At 42.2% G+C, this 20,173-nt stretch overlaps 1 long non-coding RNA gene across 1 annotated transcript in view; it reads right to left on the bottom strand.

Annotated features, from left to right (window-relative positions):
- The window catches only part of LOC140341948 (uncharacterized), an 82,791-nt gene extending 63,959 nt beyond the window's left edge, over window positions 1-18,832 (bottom strand). The window contains exon 1 of the long non-coding RNA XR_011922960.1: window positions 18,571-18,832. This is a non-coding gene — a long non-coding RNA (uncharacterized lncRNA). The remainder of the gene's footprint in view (window positions 1-18,570) is intronic.
- Window positions 18,833-20,173: the final 1,341 nt, after the last annotated feature.

The following is a 20,173-nucleotide window of genomic DNA, read 5'->3' as shown; positions in this document are numbered from 1 at the left end:
CTCTGAATGTGTCTTCTAGTATCTGGTACTAAGACACAGAAGATCCTTTAAGACACAACGTCCTGCACCAGCCTACTTTCTTACCACAATGCATCCTGCTGTGCTGTATGGCGAACTTGGCCATCCACAGGATCTAAAGCAAACATCTTGTTCCATTGCTCTATGGTCAGGGTGAGATGCTGGCCATTGTAGGAGCTTTTGGTGGTGGACAGCATCAGACCAGGGCACCATCTTCCTTTGCTCCATGGTCCATGTCTGATGATGCCCATTGTAGGAGTTTTTGGCAGTGAACAGAATCAGACAAGGTCACCATCTTCCATTAATCCATGATCCAGTTCTGATGCTGCCCATGGTGGAAGCTTTTTAGGTGATGGACAGCATCAGACCAGGCCACCGTCTTCCATTGGTCTATGGTCCAGGTCTGATGCTGCCTATTGTAGGAGATTTTTGCAGTAAACATGAGTGAACAGCATTAGGCCAAGACACGTTCCTCCTATTGTAGGAGCTTTTGACAGTGAACAGCAGTGGGCAGCATCAGACCAGGTCACCAACTACCATTGCTCCATGGTCCAGGTCTAATACTGGCCATTCTAGGAACTTTTGGTGGTGGACCGCATCACATCAGACCATCATCTTCCATTGCTCCATGGTCCAGATCTAATCCTGCTCATTGTAGGTGCCTTTGGCAGGGGACATGGATCAGCATTGGCACTCTACTTAGTTTGTGGCCCCATACACAGCAATCTGGTATTCTGTATGTTTTGCCACCCTGCTTTTATGGCCTTATGGTAAAAAAGTGACCTTTATGGCAGCAACTGTAACCCTTTTCTACAATTTATAAAACTATGATTAGTGGTAATACATCTGCTGCCATTTGTGATTTCATCACTGCAAATTTCTGCGTATTTATCGTGGTATTTATAAAACCGCAATAAGTAAAAGTGAAGCAGCAAATTGCAATCATAAAGGAAATGGTTCAATGCCATTATTGAATGTCTTCCAGCAGCAATAAGATGGAGGAAATCAGGAGATGTCGATGATAACCAGGTGGTAACTGACAGCATGGGGTGAGGCTCCCTCCTTGCTTGCATTTGGTATTGCCACCTTTCCGTATCTATAAAAAAATGTGATACAAAAAAAATGTGTTTTTTAGGAATAAAGCAGCTTGGTTTTACAAATGGGCCCTGCAGATTAAAATTCCTCTTATGGCCCATTTAAACCACAAATGCGTAGTAAAGTCTTACTAGGACATATGGTGGCAAATAAGTAAAAGATGTAGCTTCTTACTCGCATTATTCCAAACAAAATTTTTTGTTTCAATGTGTTATGATTGACCGCTGTGTGTATTCAATGGAAACCAAGCATCAGAGAGCAAGTCTATGGTGAGCAGAGTAAAGCAGGAGGATGGGCAGAGAGGGAGGCGCACGGCGTGCAAAAAGTGACATATGCCAGGTAGCATGGCTGGGCACCCAACAGCTCAGGAGAGGGCTGATGTCACGTAGCAGTTGGGACAAGATGTTTCAGGGCGGCTGACGGAATGCTTCCAGCAGCTGCTCTCCACACGGGTAGCTGGCAGGTACCGGCGCCAAAACCATCACTCCAAATGTTCTATGCTGGTTAACCCCTCACCTGCTGCAAGGCAGCATCTCTGAAGATTACTACGCCTGCCACTCCAACGTTCATCAACATTCTATAAATAATGCAGCAATGGGTGAAACAAGACAGAGATAGCTTTAGAGGATTGATAAATCCCAAATGAATAATCACGTTTTGAATGGATGCCATTAGGTGAGATGACCCCGCCTTGGGATTTAAGCGCCGAGGTCGTCTGAGTTCCCAGCTCTGCTGTGCATCACACCTGTTGTGATGAGACATTGCAATACTTTTGGGGGTTTCCATTTTTCTGGCCATTTAGAAAATTCAACAGGAGAAACAAGACTCTATAGAGGGGGAGGGATCTTCTTGCCCAGGTGGTAATGTCGCAGGAAATTAGAGGATTTTACTATAAACTGAATGGTGATAAAAGAACTTAAGTAGTAGAAAAGGGGTTAGGAACTCAGCTAGCTCTTACAATTTGTGTTGGCCTTGATGATTTCCGGATTCCAAACAGGACAGGAAGTGGTATAAATTAAAGACCTACATGGGCCCCATTTTTCAGACCTGCACCTACAAACCCAATACATGCACTGGAGTGTCACCCTCCTTTTTCTGATGCTTCCATACCCAAAAATGCCATGCAAATGTTTAGATCCACAACCTACCGAGCCTGCTATTACACGCACCCCCTCTTGTGCAAATCTACCACGTTCACCAAAATTATTAGCACTGCAGGTAGGGGTATGTTGGGCATAATTGGGCACAAAGGATCCATTCTACTTCCTCGCTCACCAAACATACCGCAGTATGGGTGGCAGACCCATTGCAACCTGGGTGGCACACCTCAGGAAGTTCTTTTCTAGCTAAATCAACTTTATGAATGGCTTGAGATGAATAGGTTCTTCTAAACCAGATAAGCCCTTCTGATGAGTTTCATCCCCAACCTGAAAACTTTTTAACTACCCCTGACCCCATTAAAAAAAACTGTCTGGCTTACCTTAACTGGACCCAGACAAACAAGGATGCCACCTGGCTGGCATGGCCAGTAAGAATTAAGCTTGTTGCCAATGTTATAAATAGGAATATTTCAATTTTTTCATAAATTGGGTAGCTCTTGGGTACCAGACCTGCTGTAGGACTTTAAATCTTCCAATGGGACACAGGCACTAAAAAAAAAAAGCTTCAAAACATTCCATTTTTTTCATAAATTGGGTAGCCCTTAGGTACCAGACCTGCTGTAGGACTATAAATCTTCCAATGGGACACAGGTATTAAAAAAACTTCAAAAACACTTCCAACCCTTTAACTCTTTTTCCAAATCCCAACACAAAGCCGTAGCTATTTCATATATAAAAGCACCATATAATTTGCAATATTTAGCCTTCTAAAATGGCAGCCCGCACAGGTGAAGGGTCAATGTTAAAGAGTTTGACTTTTTTTTGACGAAATATGGAAGAAAAAAAAACAAAACCTTGCCTTGGGAAAACTTCCAGCCGGCCACGTTCCTCACAAACAGCAGAGATCCTTGGGACAGGGCAGGTGTTTATGCAGGAACGGCTCACACGCCTACTATGAAATCTGGCAATTTGCACAGTACCATTGCAATTCTAGCGATTAGCATAATTCATCACGGGCCTCCACCCAGTGTTTCCCAACCTAGCCGTGACCTAATGCAAATTTTCTCCCACAAAAAAGCTGTCTGTCCTATAAGAGGAACAGTGGGAGAAAAAAGGGAATGCTGGTAGTGCAATCAATGCTGATCCAGCTCAGAACCAAATATGTCCAAAGAAAGGGTCAAACCAATAAATTATCATAACATAGGAAACATTTAGCAAAAGGATATACACACACAGAATGTTGACCCAGAATATGGTGCTGGGTTTACACGAGACCATATTGACCCAGAATGTCTTTGTGGACGTACACAAGGCCATGTTGACCCAAACTGCCTTGGTGGACGTACACAAGGCCATGTTGACCCAAACTGCCTTGGTGGACGTACACAAGGCCATGTTGACCCAGAATGCCTTGGTGGACATACACAAGGCCATGTTGACCCAGAATGCCTTGGTGGACATACACAAGGCCATGTTGACCCAGAATTCCTTGGTGGACATACCTAAGGCTGGGCTAACTCAGAATCTCTTGGTGGACATACATGAGGCCATGTTGACCCAGAATGTCTTTCTGGGCATACATGAGGCAGTGCTGACCCAGAATCTCTTGATGGACATACATGAGGCCATGTGGGCCCAGAATATGTTGCTGGATGTACATGAGACCACGTTAACCGGGAATCTCTTGGTGAACATACATGAGCCCATGTTGACCCAGAATGTCTTGCTGAACATACATCAGGTCATGTTCACCTAGAGTCACTTGCTGCGCATACAGGAGACCATGTTACCCGGAATCCTCTGATAGACATACACAAAACCATCTTTAACCAGAATGCCTTGCTGGACATACGTTAGACCATGTTTACCCAGAATCCTATTCTAAAAGTACAGTCCCTGTCTCCAGACACTAGCGGCCTCCCTGTACCTACAGCAATGAATCACCAGATCCACAGCTGATAATGACTAAGGCAGTGCAATAATTAATACAAAGTCTTCTTACAAAAGGAGCAGGGCGTGTGTCAAGTGTCTGCTGGGTTACACCCCATGGGCAGTGTGGTAAACACACAAATTACAGCGTGCGCTGGGCGATTTTCACACCGCTTATCCTTTTCTCTTTTGCTTTCTGGTGACTCAAGGAAAGTGGAAACAAACTTGCTTTATTAATGACCTGGAAGTGGCCATTTTGGATTTGTTGCAGAAATAGGTTCACTGTACATTCAGAGAGAGAGAGAGAGAGTTACTACAGTATAGTGCTCACAAATACAGTTGGGCAATGGGTTAAAACTCTTTTGAATAGAACCCCCAATAGATTACACAATATAGGTCAGTGCACCACAATCTGGTGCATTGTGTTGGTGGAAAATGGAGACCCCATTGATTTAAGGTCCATTGCTTTATGTTGACAGTGCATTCATAAGGAGCATTCTGGAAAGATAATTGTAAAAAATATAAAAATCCATTCTTAAAAAAGGTAAATGGTACCTCTTTCTGTGACGTGCTATCAGGTTGAAAAACATATTGTGCGCACAACTACGGCTGCCAGGCTTATATGTAAATATCTATACCCAGCTCCAGGTCCTATAGAGAAATGTCTGGGTCCACTTTCATATCCAGTACATACACAGTCATTGATTACATAGGAGTGGAAACGGGAAACATGGGGCCACAGGAAGCATATCAACCTAATAGATAGGAACTTAAACAGGGACTTCCATTTGCATTTCCTAACTACAGGTGGGGAGCAATGAATAGCTGTACAATATTATCATGCAATATAACATGCGTTATCGCAATGGTATATAAACCTGAAAAGGCCCTCACTGTTACTCCTGGTGACAAACAGATGGGGTGACACTCCCTTATGGGGACACCGGCTGAAATAAAAAGTTTAGTTCTTTAATTTACACTATGACTGTAAGCAGTCCCCAACGTTATGGAATATATTAGCCAATGTTTCTAATAAAACTGTGTGTATATAGATTGAGCTTGTTAATTTAGTCGGGGCCTTTGAATAAATGGCTCGAAGTAAGGCATGAACATTTCCCTGACGTAGAAAGGCCCGAAATACAATTAAAGCCTTATTAGAAGTAGTGGCGGTGACCCAGATACATGGGATCCGACCGTAATGATATGAAGTTGGGAGGAATGCGATTATTTCGGTAATAATGAAGATAATGAAGCCCGCAGTGGCAAACCTGGAGCCTGCCTGCTGCCTTGCTGCGCCTGGAGCTTGCCTGCAGGCCGAGGCTTGCAACATGGCAGCCTCTCGTACTGCAGGGAGGGACGTAGAACGTTTCCACTTCCATCAGCCAAAAATAGAAGTCTGCTCTTTTCCAGGAGGTGCGGAGCCAGGGAAAAGCGAGTGGCACCATCATTTTTTGGATTATTTAACAGGGAAACCGAACCGAGAGCTTTTTTTTAATTATTATTATTATTATTATTTGTGTTGTTTACATGGGGCCTAGCGTGTAGTGAAGCCTGCCTAGATTAAGCAACAACTCTTTGTTGTTAAGTTCCAAGTAGTTAGGACCCTTGACTTTTTCAATAATACTCTTCGTTTATAAAGAAGAAATGGTTGCTATCAGCATTTTAAATCCCAAATTTTGTATCTGTGCCAGTTTAATCAACACCATGCGCTGACAGACGCCAGATACGATGCCAAGGACCAACGGTGGCCTGACTTGGGTTATAATTAATATTTTATAACCATGACAGTCCTGACATTTATGTTTTTTGTGCTACCAATGCCCTGAGAGGCAAAAAGTCACCAAAAATGGCCCTCGATGGTCGAGTCATTTGGGCAAATGGAAGAAAAAGTCAGAATTGTAAAATATTGTGTAAGGACCAGTAATATTGAATATTTTTTTTTTTTAAATGGGCCTTGTATACATTTTTAGCTGGCTGTAGACATTAAAGAATGAGGTCTCCCAGGGAAGTTCCTCCCTCCCCAATTTATCAAGGAGCCATGTTCGGAGCAATGGATTGTGCCCGATCTGGACAAATTGTAAAACAGTCATCTGATGTATATAGACAATTTTCATTTTCACTGGGTAACGCCAATACTCCAACTCCACGATCTCTCAAAGGTTTGTAAATCTGTCCAGCAACATTTGTGGCTCCTACGCCTCTGGCAGAAAGCACAGACACGGAGTGATACCTTTTCAGTTAGCGTTAAGGAATGCAGTGGTGTCATCTCCTACCCCAAGGGTGACACAACTATAAAGGGGAAGCATTATGGTGGTAGTTAAGCAATTTTTTTTGCAGGCAGCTCCCAGAAAAAGTGCCGTTTCTCCCAGTCTGACTGTTGTTGTGCGGGAGATCAGAAAGTTCCAATATGAAAACAGATTTAGGTACTTATGCTAGCTAGAGTCATTTTGTTTTGTTTTACTCCCCATGCATAAACGAGGCTGCCAATTTATGTCGTAAGCATAACCATTTACACAATACCATATTCTCATCTTTTGGAGGGCTGTTAATCTGCTAAATAGAGTGTTCGCTGGTTTAAGCTAACCCCCCCACTAACCTGCACACACTACAATAGAGGACAGAACCACAAAACAAGAGGCTGCAGTCCCTTTCAGGAGCAGGGAAGACCCCCCAGGCTCTATAAAGTGGAGTCTAACGGCAAATTACCATGAATAGTATTTGCAGCCCACCCAAAGACGCTTGGTAAAAACGAAAAAAAAAAGCCAAAATAATAAATTCTGTTTGTTAACAGTTCCTGCAACTGCCATGGTAGGGACATGTGATCAGGTGCGTCGAGTGTGATGGTATATACCCACCTGTCAGAAGGATCTCTAGGCAACAATATCTAGGGAATACAACCTTCGGAGGCTGTATCTAGGTAACGAGACAAATCCCCTGGGAGGAATCCCCCACCGTATCGCTTCTAACGAGGGAGATGTGCAGCTTCACTTCTCCCTGATCAGGTGGTCGATAGCACATTAATGTATAGGACCAGGGGGGATTAATACTAAGGCGTAAAGTGGAAATTGAAAGTGGTCAATCTGGTCAATATGACACAGACTACATGCAACCCCAAAAAAAAAATGGTATTGAGATATATATATATATATATATATATATATACATACACACACACATATGTATACACACACATATACATACATACATATAAAAAAAATCTATATAAATAATAAGATAAAGCAGCAAAAGAAAAAATACCCTGAAAAGGACCCAAATAAAGGAACGTCATTCCCCCACCTATACAATGTAATTACATGAGTAAACACATCATTTCCCCCTTTCAAGCCTTCGTTAACGCGCCGGTTTTCTGGATAGAAAATGAAATTAAACACCTAATTGCTGCTAAGTTTCACCCACAGCATCCGCGTTTATGCTGTTAACTGTAATGACAGGGTATCGCCAACCTAATTGCAAATTTGTTTTTTGTTTTTTTTTTTTTTTACTATTAATTATGAGCATGGTGAATCCTTTTCATCAACATAGCCTGCTTGTCTCTCCTAAGGGAACCCTTCAAGCACCCATGGGTGTTTCTCTTGATTACAACCCTCAGATTGGAAGTGCAGGGATCAGTTTTAACCCTTCAGATTGGGATAAGTGGTGCTGGTAGGTTTTCCTAGCGGTCCTTTGCTAGAGATGGGCATTTTTGTTTTGTTTTTTCCATTTAAAAGGTCAGTGCTTTTTAGATATACCTCAACATGGTAGGACCTTGGAACCCAAGTTTTGGCTGACTGTGTCTTGAGCTGGCTCCTTGTATCTCTCAGAGATTTCAACATTTTTCACTAGGAAAATGGAGCACCCTCAACATAATAGGAGGACCTTTAAACCTAAGGGTTGACACCTTAAAGCTTGGGTGAGCATGTCTTGCGCTGTCTTCTTGTATCTCAGGGGCACCAACATTCTTCTCAAGGAGAAGCGAGACCCCCTAACATGATAGGAGGACCTTTTAACCCCAGTGTTAAGATCTTAAAGCTTAGATGACCATATCTTGTACTGGATTCTTGTATCTCTCAGGGGCAATAAGTTTCTTCTGGAAAAGAGGTGAGAACCCTCAACATGGTAGGAGGACCTTGGAACCCCAGTGTTGAGGCCTTAAAGCTTGAGTGACAGTGTCTTGTCACTCCTTATATCTTTTAGGGGCAATTGCTGACTCCTTATATCTTTTAGGGGCAATAACTTTCTTCTTGAATAGAAGTGAGACCCTATATCATGATTGGGTGACCATTTCTTATGCTGGCATCTTGTATATCTAAGGAGCTTCAACTTACCTCTTGAGGAGAATCAAGACCCCTTAACATGGTAGGAAGACCTTGGAACCCAAGTGTTGGAAGCTTAAAGGTGACCATGTCTTGTCCTGGCTTCTTATATCTCTGAGGGGCAGTAACTTTCTTTCTGAAGAAAAGCGAGACCCATCAACATGGTAGGACAAGCAGGTGTTGAGACCTTAAAGCTTATCTCCAAAAAGAAAAAAATGCTCTTACCAACTCCAACTTCTGTGCCTTCTTTATAGCAAAAAAAAAAAAAAATCTAAGAGCTCAAAGTACTAAAACTTTCATCATATGATAAGCCAAGGTCCAGGTCTTCTGGTCTCATATATAGGGGTCAGGTGTAAAGTGACCACATCTCCACTTGGTAGCACAGGTAGGGGCCATTGTCTGTTGAAAGAATTCATTAACCACAGTGCCTTGGAGATTTTTTTTTTTCAGGGCCCTCAAATGTTTAAACATTATAAAGACAGAAGATTGGTGTAAAAATAAAACCATGAGAGGAACCTGAGGTCACCAGTTGCATCCACCAGCATGATAATGATGATGACATTTTGTCAAAAGTGGTCATAAAGCAGCCAGCTATGGTTAGGAGGCTAGGCGATTAGAAAGACCCAAAACCACAGAAGTGCAAGAGACCCAAAAACTGATGTCAAAAATGTTCTTCCCTTTTGATTAAGGATTTTCTTAAAAGCAGAACTCAAATCAAGTTTAAGTCTATTCTTCACAAGACATTCTTCCCTGCCTAACAATTATTTTTCTAATTATACATAGAGCTACACATGCTCAGCTCAGCTCAGTGTGTAATCTTAACATGCAGTGGCTGTGCGCATGTGCGAGCGTTACATCATATCTGGTCAACCAACCAAAACAGCCAAAGACCTGGGGGCCCCTTTATGCTTTAAATATTTGACAAATCTTCCTGGCCTTCAAAAAGAATCGTTTTTAATCATTTTTGAATAGGGTTCCTTTTTAAACAGAGCCAAAAAAAAAATAAATCAATTCCACCAAATGTGTTTATGTGAAGGAATATCGACCCGCAGCGCAGACGACTGACCCCTTCCATCTTTTCCCAAGGTCCTAGATTTTTAAGAGAGAGAGGAAGGCAAAGCCCTTTTTGTCCTTGGCTCTCTCTGACCCTGGTCCATTAAGACGATGCTGCCGCAAAGAATTCTGGGCTGCGGAGGAATGCTGGGAACCGGCGGAGGGAAGGTTTCCCAGTGCAGACGCACGTGATTGATTTAAAGACACTTTATACCGCACGGCTATGTGGGAGAAGAGTCAGGGGAAGACGCATTATACAAACCATTATGGCACTGAAGGCTGAAGTGGAGCTAAGTGGTTGATCGTTATGGGCAATCACAGACACCACTGAAAGTCTATTAGGTTGGCCATTGGGGGGGAAAATAATCATTTCCAAGTTGATTTTTTTGAATACAAAGCTGAATGTAAATGTAATGTAACCATACATGTGTAGGTTTGAACCTCAGTTAGGGCACTATCTGCATGGCATTTGTACATTCTCCCCGTATGTGCATCGATTTCCTCAAGGTACTCCGGTTTCCTCCCACATGCCAAAAAACATGCAGATAGGTTCACTAGTCTCCCCCCAAATTGGCCCTAGTCTGTGATATACCTATGGTAGGGACATTAGATTGTGAGCCACTTGGTCACATGACTATGGATATATATGCTTTGTACAGCGCAACTAAATTTGTCGGAACCATAAAGAAATCAGTAATATAAAGGTTCTACTTCTATTTGTATCTTGATAATCCTCCTGTCTTTCCACCTTCCAGTCTCTGCTCAATATAAAAAATCATGTGAAACACCGCAAGGCTCCAGGTAGCTCCGTACATCAGTTAGTAGGCTGCTTCACCTTTCACTGTCTATTCACTGGCTGTGGGAGAGACAAGACTTGGAGGGGAATTCCTGATGTCTTTCCCATTCTCGGTTCCAGTCCTAAACCCTTTCAGGGCCTTTCTACTTCCAGCAGTTAGTGATCTCCATTGATGACATGAGTGCAGTGCAGCATGGAAATTCTCCTTCGTGGCTCAGGACAATAAATAATAGGACGTATTCCTGTCTGCAGTTACAGTGCAGATGCAGACATGTTGACTGTAGACAAAGCAAAGTTTGAACTGCCTTGTGATAACATAGTTAAATGGTAAAAGTAGCGCGCTATAAGTAAGTTTTTGTCCGCAGACCCCTTAAAGTATTTAGTGAGGCAAAAGAAAAGCCCTAAATGCTGTGACCACAAAAGCATGGAACTGCAAGAAAGACAATGATGGCAACAGGGTCTTCTCATTGTCGTTATAGTTCAAGAGCCTGTTGAAGTAGGTTGTGGTAGGTACAGGTTACCGTTTATTGCCCCTTTAACCACTAAGATACACGAGAACCCACCAGCGGGCTGGTATGTGAGTCTGTGGGTGTCTCCGGCCTACCCAAGGGGGGGCCACACATAGCAATATTAGTTCAGCTTGCATTTAAAAAAAAAAAAATGACGGACATGCTGAAGAATGTTGGCCCTTGTGTACGTGATATGCCTAGCTGAGTCAGTAATGGCTGCCATGGCTACTGATTATAAAAGATTGAAAAATAAAAATTGATCACAGCAGTTATGGATCCCTTAAATGCGAAATATTCAATTTTAACCGCCATGCTGGGGTTGTAGGGATCACGAGGTTGGCTGAATGCAATTACAACTCTTTTACTGGTCACGTTACATTTTTTTTTAAAAATATGTCTGCTGACTAGTTAGGCCGGGATGATGGCATCAGTCTGCTGCAGGAGGGAGGAAGCATTTTCTCAGTCATCTCTTAATCCACTGATCAGATTGTAACTGTAGCAAATTTCAAAATAAGAGGCTGCAACAGGGGCTGATCCAAGCTGGTGTCCAGTAGATGGTGATTATGGATAATAACTAAACAAGGACATCCTAAATGGAAAAAAAAATATTGGGGGTGGTTAAGTGATAAAAGTATGCAGTCTAATTTAGAGGCACTATGAAAAGACTGCTGGATCTGCCTGCAAAAAGATTCCCATTTGACAATAAAGATGAATTTCTTAAAGGTTAAATGACTTTCTGAACCTCAGCAGACATACAAGGATCCGTAAACAAGCATTTCACCGATTGATTTTATGTTTAGTCGGTGGATGGTGTCTCCATCAATAACCCTAACGAGGCCTTGCACAGGCTTGGGGCCACTAAGACGGGCCAGGAAGGCCAAAAAGGCTCCAGGCCGCCGGCTGAACATCTCCAATTCAAAACACCTAGCTCAGGTATAGGCAAATGACAGCAAAGCCTGAAGTACTTCAAAGCCGACATTCCATGTAGAAGGTTCAAGTTCACATTTGACAGGTCAGCATCCCTGGACAGGGAACATAAAAAGAATTTATGACCCTCGATGAAGCAAAAACATAATCAATCACTCAAGCAGGTCACATAAATGACAAAGAGGCCTGTAACCTTTCCCACGCACAAACTGATAGGAAGAGAGAGGAGCAGAGGCATGAATTGCATTGGAGCTTCATACGCAACAAATATATCAAAATCAACAGCGCCCATTACATTACATCAGGCACAAAGATCATTGCTTGGTAAGTGACCATAGCACCCTGTGGAACAAGACCCACCCCTAAAATAGTACAAACATAATACTATAACCAAAAACATAACCAAGACAACCTTGAAAAATACAACTATACTGTAAGCAATATAAAAGCATTAATATAAAAACCAAAAGAACTTCAAAACTATCAGCATAACCAAGACCAGCATGGAAAAAGCACAACAGTACCATATGAAATATAAAAGCATAAAAATATAATAATAAAAAGCCAAAAAGAAACATTACTATAACCAAGACAAGATGAAAAAGAAACCAGAAAGCTAGGGTTTTTATAGCCAAGACAACCTTAAAAAGTACAACTATATTATAAGCAATATAAAAGCATAACACATACATATATAAAACCACCTAGGTTAAAAAACTTGAAAACCAAGACCAGCATACAAAAACATAACACTACCATATGCAATATAAAAGCATAAAAAGTATTACATTAAAAATCCCCAAAAAACTACACGACTAATAAGATAACCAAAGACAATGTTGAAAAACAGTAACAGATAAAAAAAAAAAAAAAACTGTACTGTATTGTAAGCTATACAAAAGTATAATACATATATATAACCCAACAAACCAAGACCAGTAAAAAAAAAAAAAAAAAAAAAAGCTCAATGGTACCATATGCAATACAAAAGCATAAAAAGTATCACAATTAAAAAAGCCAAAAAACTACAAGACCATTAGGATAACCAAGACAACCTTTAAAATAAATATATAAACAAACTGTATTGTATATTAAGAAATATAAAAGCATAATACATATATATATAAATAAAAAAAAACTTCAATACAACCAAGGCCAGCATATAAATGCACAATTGTATTTTCTATTACATAGAAGTAAAATGTATATTAAAAGGCCAAACAATACTTTAGTGCCAATAATATAACCAAGATCATTATATAAAAAGCACAACTATATAGAATGCAACATAAAAAAATAAAGTATGAATACCTTAAAGCTTTTAACATAACCAGAACTACCTAATAATACACAAGGCAAATACGGTACCATCCAATGCCATAAGCAAAACCAACATAAAGTTCACCTGTAATATTGTGCTTTTCTATAACATAGAAGTATAATCCATATTAAGAAGCCTAATAACATTTAAAGGCCAATAATATAACCAAGTTCATTATATAAAACACAACTGTATTGTATGTATTATAAAAGCATAAAAAAGTATAATATATTAAAAAATCAAGTACTTTAATACCAATCTCGACCACCTTAAACATAAAAAGCCACAACTGTATCACATACAATATAGAAGCATTAAAGTTGAATACAAATTTAGAAGCCATAACATAAAACGAACAAAAACCAATACCATAACAAAGACCACCTTGAAACGCACAAAAGTATACCAATATAAAAAGTATAATATATAATAAAAAGCAGCTTCAAGACAAATAACATGAGACTACAATTGAGCCCCAAAAACACAATGGTATTCCAAGTAAATAAAAGCACAAAAGATTAAAAAGCCAGAAATAACTTTCAGTAAAACAGCAGTATTATATATATATATATATATATACAAAAAAACTTGAGAATTAACGAAACCAAAACCTCTTAAAAAATGCAAAGCTGTATCATAGGTAATAAAAGCACGAAAGTGAATTTATTATATAATACATATATTTTTTTTCTATAAAAACCTAATAAAATGTAAATATGCTAATTAGAATATGCAAAGACACACCCAATCTTTTTTTGATTGGTCAAGAGAGAGTCTAGAACCAATATGAATGCAGAAGAGGAAGGGATGGTAAGGGTTCCCTATTACAGAATAATAATAAAAAAAGTAATTAGGGCTTTCTAACCAATCAAATGTTAGCTTATTTACATAGCTAATCCCTGATTGGTTGCATTAGGCCTATTATAAATGGGCCCATTTGAGGTGATTTAATGATCGGATCTGAAGGTAAATAAGCAACAGACTTTTTGTAGGTGACTGATGTTTAATAGAATCCCCCAAATGAGCCCCTGCGATCGCATGAACTTACAATCCAATGGCCTGTGCCAAGGGCATACACAAGCCCACCCAGGAGGAACAAACTGGTTAGAATCCAAAATCACATGACCAGCAGGCCTGTGAGTGCATTCTAGAGGACCAGCACCCCTTGTGGAAGTTGACCCTATCACCCCGTTACCCCGATCCACCCATAAGGGCCAAAGTACTGTAACCCAGAACCCCCGGTGCTGCAAGACAATCAGACACACAGCAGGTGTGAATCACACAAGATTCCTCCGTCGTCTTTTTTTTTCCTGCAGCGGAGGAGTTAAGCGCAGAACTCTGCGTTCTTGTATCCAAGCGAGGCGAGATTTATAGAGGTCATAAATGGTTTACCAGAAGAGACATATGAATTAAATATCAAATTGAAGTGTACACAGACAAACACAGACACGGCCTGGCACAGCGCGGATAAATCACATTCAATTTGATTGGACGGATCGATGGATAGACGGGTGGATCATCGTTTTCTGTAATCCTGCCATGCAGAACGCACATACAGACAGTGCCCTCCCATGATTGTGCCCGGCATGTATGCAACATGTCAACCTCATAAAAGACTCTATAAACGGCACCAATAAAAAAAATAGACATCATTTCCAGCCATGTGGGATTAGCAGAGACAATTGTATAATATCGCTATAAAATGCTGAGACACAGAAAAAAAAATTAGGTGACACACGTCAAAGTTAGGATTTTACTGCCTGAGGAGTAAAGTAGAGAAGTAAGGGAGAAAACATGGGTAGGCCGCAGTTCAGCAAAAATCATGTTTTTGGACTGTATTAGAGTTGGATTGGTGGAACAAGTTCCTCGTGGGTGTGACCAATTTACAAATATGTCTGCAGAGGCGGAGCTAAAATACCCTTGTTCTCGAAATAAGTTGTTTCTGGTGTACCCCCTAAAAGCAAGTTAAGATTTCTGGGTATGGGGCAGCATAGACAATGGCCCTGCTGTTCTATACTGGAGCAGCTAATGGCCAATGACGGACCCTTGCCCTCTGTGTGGAAGCAGAGACTCTGTGTCTCTGCAAAGGTCAGACATGCCCCTTGTCAAGGCAGACCTATAGAGATAGAATTTGCAAAGTTCATGCTCCCTGCTGATTGGACAGCTCTGACTAAGCAGCGGCGTGTACTGGACTTCTGTGGAGAGACCTCTGTTTCCACACAAAGGGTCCTAAAATATATCTACCTGAATATAAAAAAGTTCAATAGGGTTCTTAAACACCAGAGGGGAACCATGGACAGCAAACAGAAGACTTCACTTTAAAGAGAACCTGTCCTGATGAAAATCATTTGGTAGGTGCAAGTTCATTAAGCCTTAAAGGGATCCTAAAGCTTTGCTGGCTGCATGCTTGCTTACAGCGCCTGTATTTTTTTTCAATCCCATTAAACTTCAATCCCAAATTACGCCTTCCAGGTTCCCGAGAACGAGCAGAGAAGGATGAAAGGACGTCGCATTGGAACAAACAAGGGACAGATCCATAACATTAACAAGACAGGACCCTGCGACGGGGGATAGACAAGTGCCAAGTACTACGAAACGGCGACCTGCGCCTGACCCTGCGGGGCCAAAGTCCGCGGATCGTCAACATAAGTAAATAGAAAACCGTCAGCAATCCAACAGACGCAATACCTGCAAGTTACTGGGCAGAGGCTGGCGATCCAACACTCGCTGCATGGTTGGGTGTACAAGTCACGGGCCATGGCATCCCAAGTCACATGACTAGGAGTTCTAGCATGGCTGGAGACACACAGACCGCTAGGATGCAAATAAAACGCTGCTGCCTATTCTGCATCATGTGGGTTAGCTACTTTGCGCCATCCTGGGAACGTTTGATGCCATCGAAAGTGCATCGAAATGCATCGAAAGTACGTGAAAGATACGATTGGCCCAGAAAGATGACGGCAGATACGTGCAACCGCGATTGTGACACTCAGGACCCCAGCCAGCTCCAGCAGGCGACTTCGCAATCTGTTGCACTGCTTGCCGTATACGGACGACCTTTCAGCATTTAACTCCCCCCCCATCTACATAGAAATCCAACTTTTTGAACCATTTTTTCACTCGCCAGTTTTGACACTTTTTTATCTGAATCCTTTCGCTGCCTCTAAAGAAAATTATTTTTATTAAAAATTGCGCAGGTTACACAAAATTTGGGATCTTTGGATTCCGCACCAAGCACAGCAGTCCTGGTTATCCTGTCCGGTGACCCAACACAATGTCCAGCGTCCGGTAGAAGCGTGCCGACCCATACTGATCCGCCTGGAACATTTAAAGCAGCGTCACTCTTTATCTAAAACGCCCAAATAAAATGCGCAAATATTTATTTTGGAAAGCTGGGGGGGGGGGGGACAATCTATCAGTACCCAGCGGTCTATCCAACAACAGGCAGATCTGCGCTCCCTATAAGTCCCTACTGACAGGTCCACTGTGACCCAAATTCACCAGGCACTGCACAGCACTGCGGAGCTGTCACTTTTAACCCCTCCTGACCTCCAAAGATCTAATATGGATTGTCAATAAGCAGATCCAGGGAAATTAAAAAAAAATTACCAAATTGGGTTACAAATCGAATTTTTGCCAATTGAAACCAACCAACACTTCTAACCCCCCAAACGTATGAAAACTCAATGGATGGACTACATGCACGCCTTGACGATTTTGTAATAGAAAGTTCAGCGCCCATGCAATCGGCATTGTCATTTATTTAACCCTTTCCTGTCAACCTGAAACAGCGCTTGCCGAATCCAAGGGGGTAAAACTGAGCCAAAGTGACAGCTGTTAACCCTTTCCTGGTCAGTGAAGCCAAAATGTCACCTGCCAAAGAATCCCCCCCCCCCCCGTAGTCGCATTTACATTAGACAGAGCTACTTATAAGGACAGGGCATGCTGAACCTTGTAGTTGATCTCCTATTCTCTATATAATATAATGGAAGATATGTTACAGAGTGTCTACAAGCTGAACCTAAAGAATATAAATATTATATAAGTCCTCCTATATGTTCCCGTACATCCCTGATCCTAGAACAGGACGCCATCCAATGATCACTGTCCCAGTTAACCCTTTCCTGGTGACCAAAAACAAACCAGGTGAAAGGAGCCAAAGTGACAGCTATTAACCCCTTCCTGGCCAATGAGATCTCAAGCAAGGTGAAGAACTTTTGGATTTATTTTTTTTAGCTAATTCACAGGACAGGGCATGCTGAATCTTGTAGTTCAGCTCAGGAGCGTACTCTCCCTACAAATAATAACCAGAGATCTAATATGGATTGTCTAGAAGCAAAATAGTATATAAATAATACATAGATTATAAAACCTTCCAATGGTTCACATATCTGACGCTGGTCACATTTAACCCTTTCCCTGCAATCCAAAACAAACCAGGTGAAAGGAGCCCAAGTGACAGCTATTAACCCCTTCCTGGCCAACACAACCTAAGGAGATCCCAGGAAAGGAAAGAAAGAGAAGAGAATTGCAGATTTGTTCTTCTTTAGGTATGACCTTCCCTTATCCCTGTTGAGAGCTGAACTTCTCAAAAAAATTACATTTTATATACATTGTACAGAATGGGAACTTGCTAACATTGTGGAACAAGATGCCATGTCTGTCACTTTTAACCCTTTCCTGGCCACCCCAAAAATCCAGATCTCAGCCAATCTAATGGAGAGAAATCGGGGAGGGGGGGACTGAAAGTGACAGCTATTAACCCCTTCCTGGCCACCCAGGCCTAAAGACATTCCAGGTAAGTTTAAAAGCAAAGGACAGAGCTGTTCTGGGGGGACTGAAAGTGACAGCTATTAACCCCTTCCTGGCCACCCAGGCCTAAAGACATTCCAGGTAAGTTTAAAAGCAAAGGACAGAGCTGTTCTTCTTTAAGTTACACCCCCCCCCCCCCCAAGCCCCATAAGAGTTTGACAACCCCAACAAATATTATAAATAATTATAAATGTATAATTTATATTATCAGACCAATTGACTGCTTGTTAACACTTCTTTATTTTTTCAAGTTTTGTAATGTCAAAACCCAAATAAAAATTATATACAAAAAAATTGTATATAAAAAATATATAATGTACAAAATAGTAAAAAGCCTCATCCAATGCTGGCTGTCACTTTTAACCCTTTCCCAGCCACCCCCCAAAAAACAGATCTCATTGAAGGAGAAGAACCAGAGGGGCTGTATGAGGCAAAGTGACAGCTGTTAACCCCTTCCTGTCCACCAAGGCCTATCAATGTGTCACCCAGTGTTTTTATGTTTGTTTTTAAAGCTGATCAGCAGGACTGGGCATGCTGGATCTTGTAGTTGCTGGAGGATTTATATGAACTCACACACACATATGGAGATAGCAGCCTGCTGCTGATGAACTACAAGTCCCAGCAATCCCAGCCTGGCCTGTATGATGTCAGACAATAATATAGAAGCCACAATCATGGTAGATCAGTGTTGACTTACCAGTAAGCTCCTTATCCTCAGGCTTCAGAGCCGCTGGCCAGCCTCTCCCCTCCTCTGTGCTCCTGGAGGGGAGTGTTTGGATCCTGGATATAGAAATAGGAATAAGGCAGCTTAGAGGAGCCCCTCTTGTTTTCTTCCGCCTGCAGCTTCCTCCCTTCCTCTCCCCACCACCCTCTTCTCTCTCTCTCGCTGATACAATGTAACTCAATTTTCACCCAGCAAGGAAAAAAAACACACACAACGTATCTGCAGCAGCTGCAAGCAGACTCTCAGCTAGTTTGACAAGCAGCACGCCTCAACCAATCCGATGGTAGGCTGCTCTGACAGCCCGCCAATGGGAGGCGGTGGGCAGGATGTGCCCGGGGGCTGCCAGTCAGACCTGTTCTGGTGAGGTTAGGCTGCGCTCTTGCGCGCGGCCTGGGTTTGGTTGCGGCGTGTTGCTGCGAATCCCTCCGCCTGGCTGACGAGCTGGAGGCGCTTAACCCCTTCAGTGCCGTGCTGAGGAGGGGGAGGGGCTAAAAGGGCCATGACACCACCAAAAAATCAGATACGTGGCCGGCTGTTCTTATTGACTTCTAAGGACAATTACATTTACTGGTAAGGGGTCTGGTTACTGTGTTTTGACTTTTGTACTAAAATTGAGAGGCTTTTCTTTACTTCCGGTCCTGGTGGCACATCAGGAAGTGAGAAAAAATACTCTTCCAGGTAACAATTGTTCCTAAGACAGACAAAAAGGATGAATGTAGGTATCAGGGACACAGATAGCAAAAAAAAAAAAAGTGCAGTCTATGCCTACCCTGGAGACATTTTTATTCCTGTCTAAACCGGAAGTGAGTTTTTTTGCAGTGACCACGCTGCAACTTCCTATAGTGATGTATGTTACTGAATGTTTTATGTGTATTTGTACCCCTGTATGTACACGTTATATGGCCCACTGGTGTCACCACAAGGGGTCCGCTCAATGAGTGAATGTGGACAGAAAGCGGATGAAAGAAGCATGAGAAGATCAGCATCCTTAGAATTGTGGGACTCCCCCCTGTAATAAAGACTGGCCTCTGCAGCTGGCTCCCATTGTGCGGGTTGCCTGGTCTTGTCTCCGCCCCACCTGCAGTTTTCTATAGGTAGCCTGTAGTGGGCGTGTCTACTAGGCCCCTCCCACATCTCTACTCTCTATACAGCCCAGTGATAATGTCACCATTTCACCCCATCAGTGATTGGGACCCCCAACATCCAAAAACTCTGCAATCTGATTGGCCAACCTTCATCAGATCTACCATTTATTATGCAGCATGAGACCTACCTGACCAGGTACAAATTGATTGGTGGCGGGGCTTCTACTGCTTACTTTTCACAACCTATAGCAGGTTGAATAGGGATTGGGTTGGTGCAGCAATCCAGCCTCTTGTCCTCTGTACAGCAGTACTCATAATAGAGGAGAGGGAAGCAGCACAAGGAGACAATGAGGTGTGCTGCAGTGCAACGGATAATGCTGATAGGAGGGGGGAGCAGAGCTCATCATTTGGCTTCCACCCCAATCACTGACCAGCTACAGGGTGGGGTAACAGAGAAGGCCTGGGGGGAAGATAGTGGAGGTAACAGAGAA

This window comes from Pyxicephalus adspersus, chromosome 12 (assembly GCF_032062135.1).
Source record: "Pyxicephalus adspersus chromosome 12, UCB_Pads_2.0, whole genome shotgun sequence".
Lineage (NCBI taxonomy): Eukaryota > Metazoa > Chordata > Amphibia > Anura > Pyxicephalidae > Pyxicephalus > Pyxicephalus adspersus.
This window is presented reverse-complemented; position numbering and strand designations above follow the sequence as displayed.